This window comes from Cryptotermes secundus, unplaced genomic scaffold (genome assembly GCF_002891405.2).
Source record: "Cryptotermes secundus unplaced genomic scaffold, Csec_1.0 scaffold674, whole genome shotgun sequence".
Lineage (NCBI taxonomy): Eukaryota > Metazoa > Arthropoda > Insecta > Blattodea > Kalotermitidae > Cryptotermes > Cryptotermes secundus.
The window spans coordinates 322,726-340,785 of record NW_019718623.1 but is presented as its reverse complement, the minus strand read 5'-3'; the positions used below and the strand labels follow the sequence as shown (position 1 = coordinate 340,785).

At 41.4% G+C, this 18,060-nt stretch overlaps 1 protein-coding gene and 1 long non-coding RNA gene across 2 annotated transcripts in view; one reads left to right on the top strand and one right to left on the bottom strand.

Annotated features, from left to right (window-relative positions):
• LOC117282164 overlaps nucleotides 1-18,060 on the bottom strand; it is a 31,184-nt gene continuing 13,124 nt past the window's right edge. Inside the window, exons 2-3 of the long non-coding RNA XR_004512809.1 lie at nucleotides 14,314-14,397; nucleotides 1-231 (exon numbers count right to left, since the gene is read on the bottom strand). This is a non-coding gene — a long non-coding RNA (uncharacterized LOC117282164). The remainder of the gene's footprint in view (nucleotides 232-14,313; nucleotides 14,398-18,060) is intronic.
• LOC111862352 (serine proteinase stubble) overlaps nucleotides 1,700-18,060 on the top strand; it is a 56,758-nt gene continuing 40,397 nt past the window's right edge. The window contains exon 1 of the mRNA XM_023847666.1: nucleotides 1,700-1,776. The gene's annotated coding sequence lies outside the window, so the exon portion shown is untranslated. The remainder of the gene's footprint in view (nucleotides 1,777-18,060) is intronic.

The window sequence follows — 18,060 nt, the reverse complement described above, 5'->3', positions numbered from 1 at the left end:
TTGCATCACACTTTAAGTGTCTGACAGATGGCATTGATAAAGTTGATTGTTGTCATGTTCTAATGGCATATTTTGAGCCATGTTTACGGAAACTGTTTCAACGTGAGAAATTAAATCTATCAAATTTGTTCCATAGTCAGTTCTACATTACGTTTCAATTATGTCTGCTTCTACATATCTTCAAAGAAGAGTCACTTTTGCAACTGGTCAATGTTTGCCTTTGTGTGCCATCTAGAAATGAGAAAAAATTAATGATAGGCTGGCCAAAAGAATGGTGTGGAAAAGGAATATGGAACCTCCCAGCATTTTTGGAACCCAAAGGTTCATTACCGTGCTCACCTGAGGCCTCCAGCGGTCCCTATTTTGAACCAGATCGATCCAATCCATACCATCCCAACCTATCTTTCCGAGATCAATTTTACAAAATATTGTCCACCTACCTATGCCTTGGTCTTCCCAGTGGTCTCCTTCCTTCCGACTTTCCCACCAATATCCTATATGCAATTCTTCTTGCCCCATTTGTGCAACATGCCATTCCCAACTCATCCTTCTTGACTTGATCATTCTACGTATACTCGGAGAAGTGTACACAAGGCCGAGGTTCTTTGAACATTTCTGTAACAAGCTTATGTTTTACGGTGAGGAGTTTTGACCCCAAGCCCAACCCCCAAGCTGGAGGACCACCCCTTGTCCGCTGTCAGCGACTGCTTATTCAGTATATTCACGGCTTCCCTCCATACCTGGAGGGCGTCTCCTCCATCTGCAACCTGAGGACGCGCAATGTGCCATGGGACCCACCTAATATGGCAGGAATATGGAAGGAGATAAAAGTACGAAACGGATAAATGAAAGGAATAAAGGGCTGGAAAAGGGGAAGTACTTATTCATTCTGGGGCTGAAGGTCCTCATGCACTAAAGACGTCGGACTTACGAAGGCGTACATAGTTTATATAACAAATTTTGTGACATTCCCCTGAATTTGTCAACAGGTCCTGTACTGAAGAAAGCAATCTTCTGGGATTTGGCGCTGTGTAGATATGGTGTTAACCGACGTTTCGGAGGAAAGTATCGCCTCCTACTTCAGGGTAGAAGGAAAAATAAGGAAATCCGCAAGCGAAAAAACCCTGAAGATGGAGCGATACGTTCCTCCGAAACGTCGGTTAACAGCACATCTACACGGCGCCACTTCCCAGAAGACTGCTTTCTTCATAGTTGCCGCCGTGAAAACCTCAAATGTTACACAGGTCCTGTACTGACTGTTTTATATTCTATATATAAGTGACAAGAAGACGTAAGAAGATGCTGGATGACCTTGGGGACAGAAGAGGATATTGTCATTTGAAGGAGAAAGCTCAAGATCGCATTAAGTGGAGGAACTGTTTTGGAAGAGACTGTGGACCTGTCGTCTTGACAGATTACTGATGAATGAAGGAATATAAAACAGCTTTATCAGAAGTTTAACATTTTTTAAAATCTTATCACCGTAGAAAATTTCGCAATTTTACACTAAAAGAAATTAAATTGATGTTCTGATTGTCGTGAATTAAGTGCAAAATTGACGCGTCCTTGAAAGACATCCTTCCAGTGTGCACAGCATGCAAAGCCAAACGCGTAACGGTGGCGCCACCGGACGGGAGGAATTCTCAACGAAGCATGGCCTTCTAAAGGCAGTCAAGTACGGTCAAGTACCGTCGTGTAGTGACATGTGAACACACATGATGGTGGCTTAGTGCAGTGAACATGTGCGTGCGACCGCCCGGCGCTGTCCACACCACGGTAAGTTGAGGAATTTCTCTGGCAGATACTTTAATTCATACAAACTGATTTAATGGTACGTGTTAAACTCATAGAAGTAAATGGAAAACTCAGAAGAGGCGCCGGAATTATAGTGATATCCTCCTAATTGGCACCTTGGCGTTGCCGTTTCCTCAATTTACGCTGCTCCATTAAGTAACATGTGTTCAACTCAGGCTGATAACAGTTCTCGGAAACTGCGGTTGCGTTACGGTTGCCAGTTTCTTTGGCGTTCCCTCGCATTTACTCTTCGCCTTGCATTTTTATAATTCCGTGCCATCGGCACTAAATATCTTTTCCCATCCTACGGTGTTCTGAAATCTCCCTCTAGGCCTATGTAGCGATTCCTAAACTAATTACTTGCATGTAGCAAAGTCACTGGGAAGATTACAGTCGCTTAGATAATCAAGAAACTACCCGTCTTTATCGTACCCGCAGGCTGAACACAGTGTTCACAAGATTTCGCCACCCTCGAGGTTCTGTGTAACAATGTTTACATCAATTATTTACGGTGACGGATACTAGCAATCTCTTCAACGCAGGCTGTCCCAAGGGTCATTCGAAGGTTTTAGGAGGCTGTACTTTCTTGACAGTTATGCGCATTGAAAAAAGAGAGAAATGAAGGATAATTAGAAAATATTATGCCGTGTCATGTTCCTGTCTAGGATATGAAGTTCTCACAGCGGTGGTTACGAAATTTCTGCCTTCTAGGATATAACGCACTGTAGTCTGTTGAAGGTCAACCGATGTTTCGTAGGATCGTGCCGTCTCCACCCTCAGGGCTGAAGAGGCAACATATTCCTCCGAAAAATCAGTTGACGTTCAGTGGACTACATGGCGTTATTTCCCAGAAGATGAAACCATTCGTATGTTCCTGTGTATCAAATTAATGTGAGATCTTGCATACTTCATAGCAAAGGTTTATGGACGTTTTCCTCTGCTGAGCTCATCATCAGTGGGAACATTTCACTCGATAAGCTGTAGAACTACGCCTTTCCGCAGTTGGAAGAAGACAAGCTGACATTTTTCAGCAATATACAACACCGTTTCATGACAGCAGCACTGTTCGCTATTTTATCTCTGTTGGATAAGTTGCTGTCTCGTCACCAGAATGCAGGGCAAAATCATGACATAAAGAGAGATAACAGATGTTTTGAAAATGTGGCACAGTTCAGATATTTGGGAACGACTATAACAAATCAAAACCTGATTCAGGAGGAAATTGAAATTGAAGAGGAGATTGAACTCGGGTAATGCTTGCTACCATTCAATCCAGAACCTTTTGTCTTCTCGTCTGCTGTCTAAAAACATAAAAATGATGATATAGAGAACTATAATTTTGCCTGTGGTTATGTATGAGTGTGAAACTTGGTCTCTGACATTAAGGAATGAACATAGACTGAGGACTTTGTCGAGAACGTATGGACCGAAGAGAGATGAAATGGCGGGAGGCTGGAGAAAACTGCAAAATGAAGAGCTTAATAACTTGTACTCTTTGCCAAATATAATTAGGACTCTCAAGTCAAGAAGCATGAAATAGGCAAGGCATGTAGCACGAATGGGGAGCAGAGGAATGCAATTCCTTCTGGAAAGCCAGAAGGAAAGAGACCACTGGGAAGACCAAGACGTAGGTGGGTGGACAATATTCAAATGGATCTTAGAGAGGTAGGATGGGATTGTCTGAATTGGATTGATCTGGCTCGTGATAGGGACCAGTGGAGGTCTCTTGTGAACATGGTAATGAACCTTCGGGTTCCATAAAAGTTGGGAAGTTCATGATTAGCTGCACAATTGGCAGCTTCTCAAGAAGGGCTCAGGCCCATGAGTGAGTGAATGTTTGTAAGAACGAACTGTTGGTTTTCTGAAAGTTCGCCTCTATGGGTTTCATGTGATTCCCGGAATGAACAACGAAAAGCAACAGCAGGTTGGCCCCGTAATGGGGATGCGATTTGCAGGAACTGAAGTATCATATAGACCAGGGGTCTCCAAACTTTTCGAACCGCGGGCCACATTAGGTAATTCAGCACTTTCAACGGGCCGGATAAAATGAGAAATTAATAACTCTAGGTATATGAGTTTTATTGAAAGCACAGAATTTCATAAACTAAATACAAAGTACGTGAGAATAAATTATCGTATATCAATGACAACAGACAGTAGCAGCAAATGCTCATATTTTCATCACAAATTATAATAAAACAATTAATGTGAATGATGGAACTCTTTTTGCATTCTTAAAATCTGATTAAATTGAGGTTCAAATTTTGAAACGCTAATCACAAGTAGCGACTTTAAATGTTCATCGGATAAATTTGCCCTGTATTTCGACTTGATGTACTTCATCTGGGAAAAAGTTTGTTCACACAGATATGTCGTCCCAAAAATGGAGATAAATTTACAAGCAAATTTCTTTAAATTTGGAAATTGCTCAGAGTTCAGAAATTTATAAAATTCGATCAAATTTCCTTCCTTGTATTTGTCTTTAATATGATAATTTTCCTGAAGTTCAATAATTTCCATTTGAATTTGACTTGGGACATCTGCAGCATCACAGTCAAACGGATTTTGAAACAATCTAATTTCCTGAGCACTGGGATCCAAATCAGCAAATCGCTTCCGAAATTGTTCTTTCAAATCTAAAATGACTAAATTTGCAAATGAGGAAGGAAATTCTGCTTCACCCTTTTTATGCAACTCTGCACAGTATAGCATATGAACAAAGTTACAATTTTTCACTTGGCTTTCCAGAAGTATCAACTTTGCTCTGAATGCCTTGATAAGTGCAAATAGATCACAGACTAAGTTATTTTCACCCTGCAACTTTAAATTCAAATGGTTCATATGGTTCACCAGATCAGCAAAATTGCTAATTTCCAAAGCCACTCGGTATCTGGTAAAAGTGGTTCGTGATGGTTTTTCTCGGTAAGAAATATATCAATTTCATTCCTGAGCTGAAAGAAGTGCGAAAGAACTTTTCCACAGCTAAGCCATCGAACTGCGGTATAATATGTCGGGTCAATAAGCTCTGAATCACATTTACCAGTACTCAATGGAAAATTAGTTCAGTTGGCGCATTTCTGCAGAATTCTTTCGCGGGCCGGATAAAATCACATCGCGGGCCGTAGTTTGGAGACCCTTGAAATAGACCACTGTAGGTCGCGGTGCAAGGGCCGAGAAGGCCCACTCTTCATACATTCATTCATTATATTGAACTAATTTGAAGCTTTAGAGGAATTTAAAGACACTGTTTCAGTTGCATAAGTTATATATCGCTGAATGAGATATAAAGGTGCTGAGTGCCGAGGAAGTAAGGATGTGGAAGAAAGTGGTCCTGACCAACTGGAAGATACTACCCCGGCTTTTGTCTAGAGGGACTGAGAAGAAGCATGAAACCTTACAATAACAAGATATTTCTCGAGCTGTACCACCGCAACAATCTGCTCGTTGCTTACCAAATGGATTCTTCAGAATTCATGACTAAGTGATACAAAAAAAGCGAAACAAACAAACAAACAAATAAGCAAACAAGCACGTGTACGCAAAAGGGTGTGAACATTAGCAGCATCTGGCAGCAGAAGGCACAATGTAAACAGATGCACTGGTCAAAATACTCGAAAGCTTCAGTCAACAGAAACAAATGAGCAAGCCTTTAACTTTCTTAAAAACAAAAGTTATAAGTTTCTTCTACTTTTTACTGTTATTGTCAATGGAGTGTAAAGATGTCCTGAGCTCCGATGATGAAGAGTTCTGTTTTCTGGGATATAACCCAGTGTAGTCCGTTGAAAGCAAACAGCCGTTTCGGAGGAACACGTCGCCTCAGTTCTCTGCGTTGAAGAGTAAGCCAAGCAAGAAACCAGCATGAAGCAGGCAACAAACAGAATTCTGCTTGTCATTAAATTTCACGTTTTTAATTTAATATGGCCTTTTAGGATAAAAATTAATTTGGTATGTTTCTTATTTGCCCCTTTCTGGGTGGCTCTGGGACAAAGCTTCAGGCACTGTGAGGGGCCGCAGTTCCCGCTCTGGGAAGCGCAACTTCAAATCACAATGGTAACTATACCTACCCCCTTCCTTATCATTAAGCAAATCTTCGTGTTGCCCGTGTCTTTATGTGTTTCGTATGATTCTCTTAAACAGCAACAACAAATTGAATTTTGTAAAGGAGATGTAGTGTCCTCGTCATGAGGCAAGAACTGAATTTTTAAATATTATCTGCACCAATTTAGTACTTCAAAAATTTAAAAGAAAATGACGGACGCCATGTCGGGTTTTGTCGGCTATTCAAACTGTTCACTCTATGAAAGAATTTTATATGACCGAGAATGTTTAACCCACACACTCAACTACTTTAGTTCACGTTCCAGATTTTGTAAGAAAATGAAAATTTATGGTATCATGTCAGAGTGTCCATCCTACGCCCATAACTTCCGAAAGAACTGCGAATTTTCGTAAATTCCTTGGGAAAACTAAGTCGGTATAGACTTAGACACAGAGTGGACGAACAACGAGACGGGGATCGATTCCCGATAAGAATAAGAAATGATCCTCTTCTTCATAGGGTCCAGACCGGCTTTGGGCCCCACCCAGCATCCTTTTCAATGAGTACCGCGGGCTGTTTCCTTGAGCGTATGGTAACAGGAGAGTGAAGTTGACGTCTCACCTCCGTCCAGTGTCGAGGTTAATAACAGTGGAGCTATACTTCCACTCCCCCGTGCATACTCATGGCATGATGCTTAATTAATTGCGTCCAAGAATAACTTTTTACTGTCAGTACCAACCTGGCAGAAGTGGTACTGCAGCAAAGCGATACAGGGTCCTTAAATGTTGTGTGACGATTAAAACAACATACATTTTTCGTTAAGGTAAGATTTTGTATGGAATATAAAACAACAAGTCGGTTGCCCAACATCTACATTTAGTTTCCGTTGTGTGGTGATAACAAATGAATGTGCCAAAAAATAGATGTTTAGTTTGGAGATAGGTCATAAACGTACATACATACATACATATGCGCAGCAATGACTGATTCATCCTAGTAATTACATGTCGAACATGCCCACTGTCTAAAGCATATCTGATACAGATGGCGTTTCGAGGGTTGGTACCACTTCATGTTCAATTTATTGGTTATCACTATACTGGCACTTGTTACATGCCTACTTCTTATATTTTAATTTCTGTGATTACGTTTGAGATCGAAGCTGTGATATTCTGTGTTCTAGATTTCTCTAACTTATATTTATATAACAATGATAACAAATCCGTTACAATATTGACAACCAGTCGCTGAAGACAGGAATAGAGCCAACACATAAAAAATGACGTATGTTAAATAGGACAAATCTCTGAAACTGAAATAAAGGCCTACTGTCCACTCTCTGACGTTCAGACAATGAGCAATATTCTATGTAAAATTTGTATACATTACGCATGAAACATTTCCTTATACGTGGAAGATGACAAACGTGCGAATATCTGCCACCCTATGTGACAAATCTGATGTAATAAAAATTTATATCAGTGAAATTATATCATATTATAGTCACTGCTATCCTCATTATATATTTTCACGTGTAGGGGTGACTACTGATGGGTTATGGATCGGATGATTGTATTTATTCACACCTTATACATTCAGCTCGTAACTACAAGTAATACAGCGCTATCGCTGATCTACACACTTTACAGTTCACCGTTGCATACACACTAGCGTTCTCATCTTCACTAGTCGTATCCTAGGAACGGATTTATAACAGTCTGTCACTGCAGCACACGTGAAGTCTTCTTTGCACTGTCTATTTCCTTTGTTGTCATTTCCTCTCAATCACCTTCGACTGCCGACTCTCTCAATTCTCTCAGAGTTGCTTTACGACTGGCGGTTTACCGCCAGTCAGTTCGTCTTGGCGTCAGGCCCCTTGAGAGTTTTTTTTTTCCAACATATTATCGAAAATGCTTCCTTTAGCACTACACACAAGTCCTCTGTCAGTACAGGCTTTACAGAACAGATCATGTCTAACTTACATATCTTATTCTACAACGACAACTAGTCATTTGAACGGTCGTAAGCTTAACCACCGCCAAGTTTAAGCCTCTTATATTTTCATTCTCTCAGGTCCCCGAGATCCTCGTTATACAGCCTGGGGCGGCCCCCACAGAAAACACCTCTTCCTTTATTGTTAGCTGTTGATTCACTGCTGCAGAGATGCGTTTCCCGCACCGCTGCGTAGCAACTTTGTCGCTCCCGAGTTGTAATTATTTATATATTTTTTAATTTATGGTTATTTAAAAACCCTGTCAGTTTCTCAGATTATGTAGCTGTAAAATTACTGGAGAATAATGACTATAAAAATGTTTGTAATGAAATTAATAAAACTACACACCAAAGCAATAGAGAGACATAAATGTAATTACTTTCCGATTGCGGTCCATTTCATGTTCCCAAAATATTTTTAGCCTGTGGGTTTAACATTGCTCATAGCCTAGTAGATGTATATACAACACGATACCACACAGATATCCCTTTTCAAGGCACAGCTGCACTTCAGTTATGACTTCATTAAAATATATTCAAACCGCATATAGTTCTACGATTACGTATCTCATCTGTTAACTTTGTCAGCTTTATAAAGCAAAGAAACAATTGTCTCTGTGTCTAAGGTCCACTTAATGAAGATGTATGTGGGGTGTGGTTAGGCTTATTAGACCTCGAAAATGTTGGACGTTCAGGCACCTTCCATTTTACTTCTGGCGGACTAGCCCTACATAGAAGACTGAGTTAGTGGTCAAGAGAAATGTTACAATAATAATAATTACAAGCTTTTTTTTCACTGGGCTAAGCCTAGTGATTAGGAACTAGTATACTGACAAGGATTAAGCTTAATTTATGTGCCTACATTGGCACAAGTGAGAAAGATGTGCTTTTTTTAGGCCCCCTGATAAAGTGCTAGCTCAATTTATGTTCCTGGATTGATACTAGTGATAAAGATATACTTTGTCTATGCCCAGTGATAATATAGTGTGTCCGGATGAAAGGTATCCAAAATAAAATCATTTCAGAAAGAATTTATTATACAAATTAATGGGTTACACCATTACAAAAGGAAAATATCAAAGTCTTTTCTGCATATATAACTTTCTCAATAAATTCAAATGTGGGCTCCCTTGGTGGCACGAGAAATATCCATACTTGAAGCATGTTTGGTGTTACCGTAGTCACAGCGTCCCTTATGCGGGCTTTCGGGTGTTCAAGCTCGTTGATCTTAACCTGGTAGACAATGTTCTTCACATAACCCCACATGAAAAAATCCACTGGTGTTAAATCTGGCGACCTACGAGGCCAAGCAATTGGTTCATCTCTGCCGATCCATCTCCTAGCCATCTCTCTGTCCAGGTGATTCCTAACATTGTGGCAGAAATGAAGCGGCGCTTGCGCGTAAGCCTGGCATGGAAAAAAAGAAACTTTCAGAGTTTTCCTTTCGATTATATAAACCGGATACGTGTATGAAAATTAGTTTCCGAGATATACATTTTTCATTTTGGATACCTTTCATCCGGACATCCTGTATATGTTGCTAGACTGGCACTAATGATAGGCTCTTTGTCTATCACTAGACTAAGACTGGTGATAAGGATTAGGTTAGGATTTGCAGATCTGTGGCTGAGACAAATGATACATGAAACATCAAACATGTGTGTAAAGGTAAATTTGTCCCTGTTTTTAACTAATTAATCACTACGCCATGCGTATGGGCGAGTGAATGTATAGATTCAAGTTTTCTTGACCTCGGCACTAATTGGAGGCGAGTGTTCAACTTCACGCCTCGGCCGTTTTATCACCGGGAAAAGAACCTCCGGTACCCATTGGAAAGGAGGCCGGATGGCCCCCAGAACCGGTCTCGACGACGTGGAAGAGAGAAAATTCTTGCTCTACCAGCCCTCGAACTCCGACTTCTCTATAGTCCAGCCCGCATCCAGTCCCAATAATCACTGCGCTATCCCGGCTCCTTCAAACGTGTGTGTAATGCTCTAAAATATTTCCGTGACAATACTAAGCCAATACTGAACACTTCTGCTGTTGATAAGAATGATACTTGTGTTCTAGAAGGCTGGTCAAAGGTAATATTTCTTAAACCGAAGAGGAAATGTTAGCCGTCGAGGCCGCTCGGACAAGCGAGACTGTTTTGGTAGTGTTATAAACAATGGGGCGTCGTTAAATAGAGCTGGGTCACGAGTAATAGTAACGGGACCATGTGACGTCATGTGCCGCCCACTCATGCGCCGTTAGATGCTTAGTGTTCGAATGCCAGTAAAGCTGTTGGGTACACTTTTGCAATTTTGGATGTAAATCCTTAATCATCGAAAGTTTCTTCTTGATCGTGGAGATATCAAGCGACAACGCGACTGATTTGCATTTGGCAGGTAGCCGATTCGAATCTCGGACGAAACACTGAATATTCTAACTGGAAATCTGTGTATGTGTGATATTCCACCTTCCGTCAATTCCATTCGATGGTATATAGTTTGCAACAGATAAAATACAGTATTATTTTTTATTGCTAGTGGGCTGGGACTGAGTCCTCTGTATTGCGGCCACTTCTGGCCTAATGTACCAGCCCCAGATGATAGGTGAGGGTGATTGTGGAGCAGTTGGTGGAATGAAGATTGGCAGGGGAAACCGAAGTACTTGGAGAAACCCTGCCCCAGCGCCACTTTGTCCACCACAAATCCCACTTGACCAGACTCGGGATCGAACCCGGGCCGCCGCGGTTAAAAGACAGTAAGTATCCTATGAAGTGGGTTGCTCTAGGCTTGTGATCGGACCCAACCCGTTCACATCCTAACACAGCAGAAATATTCCACGTACAACTCATAATAATAGGCCTGCGCTATTCGTTCAGTCCTATTATCACACACACGCATAATCGAGTTAGTTCAGATAGTAAGGTGACTAAATACAGTTTGACGACCAGAATTCGATTCCTGGTGAGGACAAAGATTTATTTTTACACCACCATATCCACGTAGACAAAGTTTCTCTTCTCCGCTGTTTCTCCACAGAACTGAGTCTCTAAATCACTCAAAAGTATACTGTTTTACGAGACCCAAAGTTTCACTGCAGCGTTCACAAGAGCCCGCAACTGATTATCGTCAGGCACACGAATCCATTGCATACCACCCACCTATTTTCTCTAAGATTCATTTTAATATTATCCTCAAAACTACTTCTCTGCCTCCTCTCTTTTCTCGTGATTTTTCCATAAAACCCTGTATGCATCCTTTTTCCATGCGTGCTACATACCACGTTCATTCATCCTCCTTGACTTGATCATTCTAATTATATTTGGTGAGCAGTACAATTTATGGAGTGTTCAATATGCAGTGTTCTACCACTTCATCTCTCTTTGGTTCAAATATTTTTCTCAGCACCCTGTTCTCATGTACCCTCAGTCTGTGTTGCTCCCTTAATGTCAGGGACCAAGTTTCACACCATACAAAACTACAGGCAAATTATAAGAGATAAAGTGGCCGGAAAAGTTGGCACTAATTTCACCGACAAGCGGAGGTCGCTCGGTCGGTATAGTTCGCTTGCGGACTAAAGCCACGAAGTTTTCTAAGTGGCCGGAGCTGTAATCACACAGTTCGCCTCCCTTCTACCGCCCTCCATGGAGTGATGCTTATATCGTAAAGAGCTCTATCTTGCATCTTCATATTTGCCAAAATCTAGCTTTTCTCAGCCGAAAATTTGCCCTAATCGCTTACATTTTGAGATGCAACTTTGATGTAGACATTGCAAAATATAAGTTTAGTAAACTTTCTTTCGAGTGAGCATTCAAGCGAAAGAATCACGATCAATTCGGGCCAATCCAACATGCAAGTTCACTTCATTACCTCATCCTCAGTACCTAGGCATTCCGTGATATTAACGGTAGTTTCAAAATTAATTAATAATCCTCAGTTTATTGTACACCTTGGCATTAGATGGAGATAAGTGGTCAGCTACATGACCCGGCGTCTTTACCCCCGGGGGTATAGCCCCTAGTACTCACTGGATTGGAGACTGAGTAGACCCCTGAGACGGTTTCTTCACTGTTAAAGGGTAGAAACATATCTTGCCTCTGATCTTTGAACTCGAAACCCAATTCGTGGGTTGCCCATCCGGTAGCTTGATCGCTATCACTACTGAGCTATTCCGGTTTCAACTTTCCGTAATTGGATATGTAAGAAAGAGGAGTCTGTTTAGGGTTTCAACTCGGAAACATCTCCAAAAATATGAATGATACTTGAGGAACACGCATCTAGTTGCTTGCTATGCGATCTTAGCAGGGCGTATAAAATGAAGACATATTTCTTTCTCGAAGAAATTCATCGGAATCACAGAACCGCGATGCCACTGCGTATTAGTGAATATGATTCTTTTTGCTTGTATTTATTGTTTTACAGAAAAAAAAAACAGGTTTATAATGAAATAATGTACGTGTCACCTTCAATCCCACACATCTGAGTGTGAATTAAACCACGATATGATGACGCATGGAGAAATGGTAGTCTACCTCCACACACTGTTAACCTTGGCACTAGATAAAGGTGAATGGTCAGCTTCTCGTCTTGGCCGATTATCTCCCAGGATAAGAGCAGTCTGTAGCCACTGAATGGGAGATTGTGTGGGCCGAAGAGCGGGCTGAGCACTCTGCAGGAGAGAGGAATCTGCTGGGAATAGAACCCAGATTCCTCGGTCGTCCAGTCACTATACCGACTGAGAAATCACGGCTCTTAACTTTAGAACCAATGGATGGATATTTATGAAAAGTGTTTTGAAAATTATACCACTAGCACATTAATATGAAGCAATCAAAACGCACCATAATATCGGAAGGGGGCACTATGCTACAGGCTGGAAGGTCGCGGGTTCGGTTCCCGATGAAGTCGTTGGATTTTTCAGTTGACCTAATCCTGCCAGCTGCACTATGGCCCTGGGGTCGACTCAGCCTGTAACAGAAATGAGTGCCAGGAATCTTCATGGGAGATAAAGGCAGGCCGGGGCGTAAGGCTGACAACCTCACCGCCATCTGTGAGCCGATTGTCTAGATAATGTGGGAACCTCGATGTCTCACAACTCTATGGGCCTGTTACAGGAATAGCTTTTATACTATCGGGGAAAGAACAATGCAAGCCACATCGACCTCTGTTATCAACGCACGCACGGTTTAATTTCTTCTTTTCAGTGACGCATTTTTGTTATGTGCAATAGCAGAAGAGAAGGAAACATGAGAACGTGGATGTATTTTGAAGAGTGTGGTCTTTGGATTGTAATGCCTTGTAGTGCGGAAAGAAGTTGACGTTTCGCGGTAACATATCGTTTCCTTCTTCATGGAAGAAACAAACCAGCAAGCAGACAACCGCGCTGTAGCGGCCGAACGAGCCCTACTTGGGCTATTGACCAGATTGTGACGTACGGCAAGAGACCTGCTTTTTTTCTCGAAGATTGCTTCCTCTCTGGCCTGATACTGGCTAATCCAAACCTGGAAAGAACTATAGGAGAGTCAGCAGAAGGGTGAACATTGGTTCTTGCATTATCTTCTCATTATTCATTTTAGAATTGGACTGTCCTACATCAGGGCCGATTCTCCATTCATAGTTCAGCTTTACTTTCGGCCCGCTTCTTGCTTGGATATTATGTTTGACCCTGAAGCTGGTGCCGCTAGAATTCTCTGAAACGTCAGGGTTTTCCGAACTACACGACTTTACAACCCAGTAGACCGTCACTGTTGTGACAACCTGAAATCCAACACGGATGTGCTTTCTTACGCAATGATATTTCGACATTTCTTTGTGTTCCAATATTTACAGCCTCCCCAAGATATTGTCGTTTAGATCCGTTGCTTGGCAAAGGCCTCGAGACAAACAACGAGCACAGCCGTTGCTATGCAGTAAACGAATAAACAAACGGCCGTTTCTGAGCAACGGCTCGGTAAACACATTCTTGCGGAAACGAACACGCACGCAACAATAGAAGAACATTGATTTCGATGTGGTCCGTGCAAAATGGTTATAAAGAAGATAACTGGGGCATTCCAGTTGAGCCCTGCAGGAGAGGCTGAGAAGAGATGGCGCTATAGTTGAGTTGACAGTTGACAAGTGTTTTGCACGGGCGGCAATGATAAGACCTGAGCGCGGGAGGCTGAAGAATATCCACTGTTAAAGCCGTTGCCAGGGAACGGTTGGTTAAGACACAGCAGGCTGGAGAAAATGCTTAGCGCGTGCTGCGGTGATTTGTAAAGTGTGGAGATTAGCGATAACGCTGTAATTACCTGTATTTCCGAGTGGTGTGTGCAAGTTGCCAATAAATCCATTCATCAATCCATACCCCGTCTACAGTCACGCACACATGACAGTATTAACCATTCTCAGTAACCGTCATCTCAGATGTAATTCTATCTCGTCATTTTTTGCAGGGTATAAATTACAGAACTAAGGCAATGTAAAATTAATAACTACAGTAAGTAAATATTTTCAACTTACACGTATCTGCCATAGTTCTTAAGCCTTCCTCTCACCAAACTTTTGCGCAGTCCGACACCTCTTCTTTCAGTTGTCCACCGGTTTCTGTAAACAAATATTAGCATGAAATAAGTTTATTTTATATGAAGTGAAGTTTTCACGGCTACTAAATATGATGAATTTTTCTCGGGCAAGCAACTGAGTCAGTCCGGACTGAATTATCAACGTTTCATCTGCCACCAGCCTTATTGTCAGTTCCAGTGAGGTAGAAACTCCGCCTGAAACGATGGATCTCGGCTTCATATTGCCACAGCTGATTGCCCAAAAATATTTATTTAGAATTAACAGTAGCCAGATGGAAAATACTTTATTGCATATTATTTCGATTTATATCGTGTTTGTCTCGACTCCTTTACGTCACGTAAGAGCCAGACCACTAGAAATAACTTGCTGAGTATTACTGTATTAGAGCAATCTCTTGCCTCGGTTGAGCACTTGATATGTACAAATATACGGTCTCGTAAATACAACACTGGCTAACCACAGATTACTCTATATTCGGGTAATGCTTGCTACCATTCAGTTCAGAAGCTTTTGTCTTGTCGTCTGCTGTCTAAAAACGTAAAAATTAGAATATGCAACACCATAATTTTTCCTGTGGTTCTATATGGGCGTGAAACTTGGTCTCTGCCATTAAGGGAGGGACATAGACTGAGGGTTTTTGAGAATATGGTGCTGAGGAGAATATTTGGACCGAAGAAAAATAAAGTGACAGGAGGCTGGAGAAAACTGCATTATGAGGAGCTTCATAACTTGTATTCTTCGTCAAGTATAATTAGAATGATCAAGTCAAGGAAGATGAGATGGGCAGGTCATGTAGCACGACTGGGGAGAAGAGGAATGCATATAGGATATTGGTAAGAAAGCCAGAAGAGATCACTATAATGACGGAGACGTAAGTAGGTGGACAATATTAAAATGGATCTTAGAGAGATAGGATGGGATGGTATGGATTGAATTGATCTGGCTCAGGATAGGGACCAATGAAGGACTCTTGTGAACACGGTAATGAACTTCCAGATTCTATAAAATGTTGGGAAATTCTTGAGTAGCTGCAGAATTGGCAGCTACTCAAGGAGGGATCAGAGTTAGTCAGTCAGTCTATGTATCGTATATTACAGTGCTTCTTGAGAAGCTCATTGTCTCCTGGCTAGTGAATTAATTGTTCCATGATCTTTATGGATTCCATGGGATCGTTACCCCCAACTAATGTCTATCTTGAACCAAAAAATCCAGTTCATAACCTCCAATCCTGTTTCTTAAATGTATATTTTAATATTATTTTCCCATCTAAGTCTATGTCTCACAAGTAGTCTCTTTCCTAGTCTTCAATTAAAATGCCGTGCTTATACGTTCTCTTCCATTCGTGCTCTATGCATCCTCAATTTTATCCTCCTCGGCTTTATAAATGTATTTGCCGCAACAGACCTTGGGGCCTAATGCTTGATGTAGAAGAAGATGATGATTTGGTGCGGAGAAGAAATAATGAAGTTCCTATTTATGAATTTTTCTCCAGCGCTCCGTAACTTCCTCCGTCTTAGGTCCAAATATATCTCCTCTTTCCCATTGGAATATGGTAGTTTTGAAATTCGACAGGCTTCAGCTGATCCACGGACCCACGATTAGGAAGCATAGCAGCAGACGGGTTCAACTGAAATAGATTCTCCTACACCGAGTCGCAATTGTTGCGCTACTCGTTCGCAGCGACAAAGAATAACAACTTTTATTAACCCTACAAAATTGGACAATTTGCCACACTGGCGATTCTATCAGGGTATTTCAAATGCGTACATAATGTTATTAGGATTCAGTACAATACGTTTTAAGGGTTTAAATTTTGTAGAACGCGCAATCACACAATTGTGAGAATCAGTGACCGACTTTCCTGTAGCGAAATAAGCCAAGTTTTTATGATGTAATCACGTACCCAAAATTGCTATCATTTTGCATAATACGTAAAATTTTGCGTGCCGTTACAAAGGAAGAACGTCGATTGAGGATGTTTGAGAAAAGGAAGAAACAAGAGGACAGAGAAATGCAAAGTGAGGAGCGCCATTATTTGCATTCTTCAGCAGATATTTTATAATGATCAAATGAAGGAATATGAGATTAGCAGGACACGTAGCATGCATTTGCGGAGATGAAAAATGCGAACAAAATTCAGTGGGGAAGTCCGAAGAGAAGAAACATGATGAAGATCCAGGAGTATATATTCATCCGGAGATAGAGACTAGCTCTATGGATTGGCCCCAACTGAATAGGTTTTACCTGAAGACGGAGACATAATCCAGTATCCGAAACGTTGTGTTTTGAAAAATAAACAGGACGGTTTTTAGATAAAGACAATATGATGGATAATGTCCAGAAACATAATATTTGTACTAATATTAAAATGGATTTTAAAATCGTAGAATATGTGTGAGGTGGATTCAACTGGCACATGATAAACGGTTGAGGATATAAATCATATGGGCAGACTTAATCTGTGTACTGATATCAAAAATTTTATCACCGTGCAAACATGTCAATGAGAAAGCAGTTCTACTCCTAGTTGCATGTAGATGACAGGTAAGTCGAAAATAGGTGGGCAAGTATACGAACTTCTTCGTGTTGATATCTCTGCCGCACACTAACATTCTGCAAGCAAATGCAGTGTATATGACTCGGAAAGAAAAAATCGAAATAAACATTTCCTCTGCGAGCCCCAGCACGTGACTAGTCATTACATATCGATGTAAGGACATTGTAATTTACTATCATCTTCTATGCACAGCAGGACTCTCGCTTCATCTCATCTTTATCCCTCATTCCCTTTATCTTTGACCTCATTCTACTTCCTCTTCTTCTTTTATAGATCAATTCCTTCTGTATCTTCTGCTTCAACTTCTTCCATTTCTACTTTTCTTCCTCCACAACGTATCATTTTTCCCCTTCCTCTTTCACTTACCTCAGCCTTCTTTCGCTTCTTGTATCCCCATTCCTTCGACTTCTTCTGTCTCAAGCCCTTTCCTTTTTTGTTCCTTTTATTCTAGCTCTTTCTCTTTTCTTTTCGATTCAAGTATTGTTTGCTTTCCCATTCTGCACACAAAACGGACCTTCTGGGAAGCCGCACATGAACGTTCACGCGTCACTTTCTTCCAATTCATATACTACTTTGAACTCCCGAAGTTTTTACAGCAAGAGCACAGGCGAAGACCTCGAGAATTCATGTGGTTCGATCTGAATGACTTCAGCTCCTTTGGCCTTTCGGGCTGATCCAACTGTCAGATTAGTTAAAACAGCACGGAATGTGCTTCGAATTTCGGCCTATTCTGACTGACGGTTTCAAACGCTGCAGTACAACCTGACTTCTTCCACAACCTTGCTAACTTGCAAATCGAATGCCAGTTCGAATCTCTGCCGGGAAACCGGCGGTTCTTACTGTGGTCTCTCGTTGATTTCCTCACTCCATCTGGGCAAATGTGGCCGAGCAGTCTGAAGCATGTACTCTCTTCACTCGGAAGACGGGATTGTGGGTTCGAATCCCACACAAGGCATGGATGTTTGGCATATGTATGTGTTTATTCTGTTTGTGTTGTCCTGTGTTTAGCTACAGGCCTTGCNATTGTCCATAACCAGGACTTCCAAATAATTTCCAGTTCATCAACCATCTTACCACAGAGCAGCAAATGACTTGGTGGTCCCTGTGCAGAAGCACAGATACCTTGC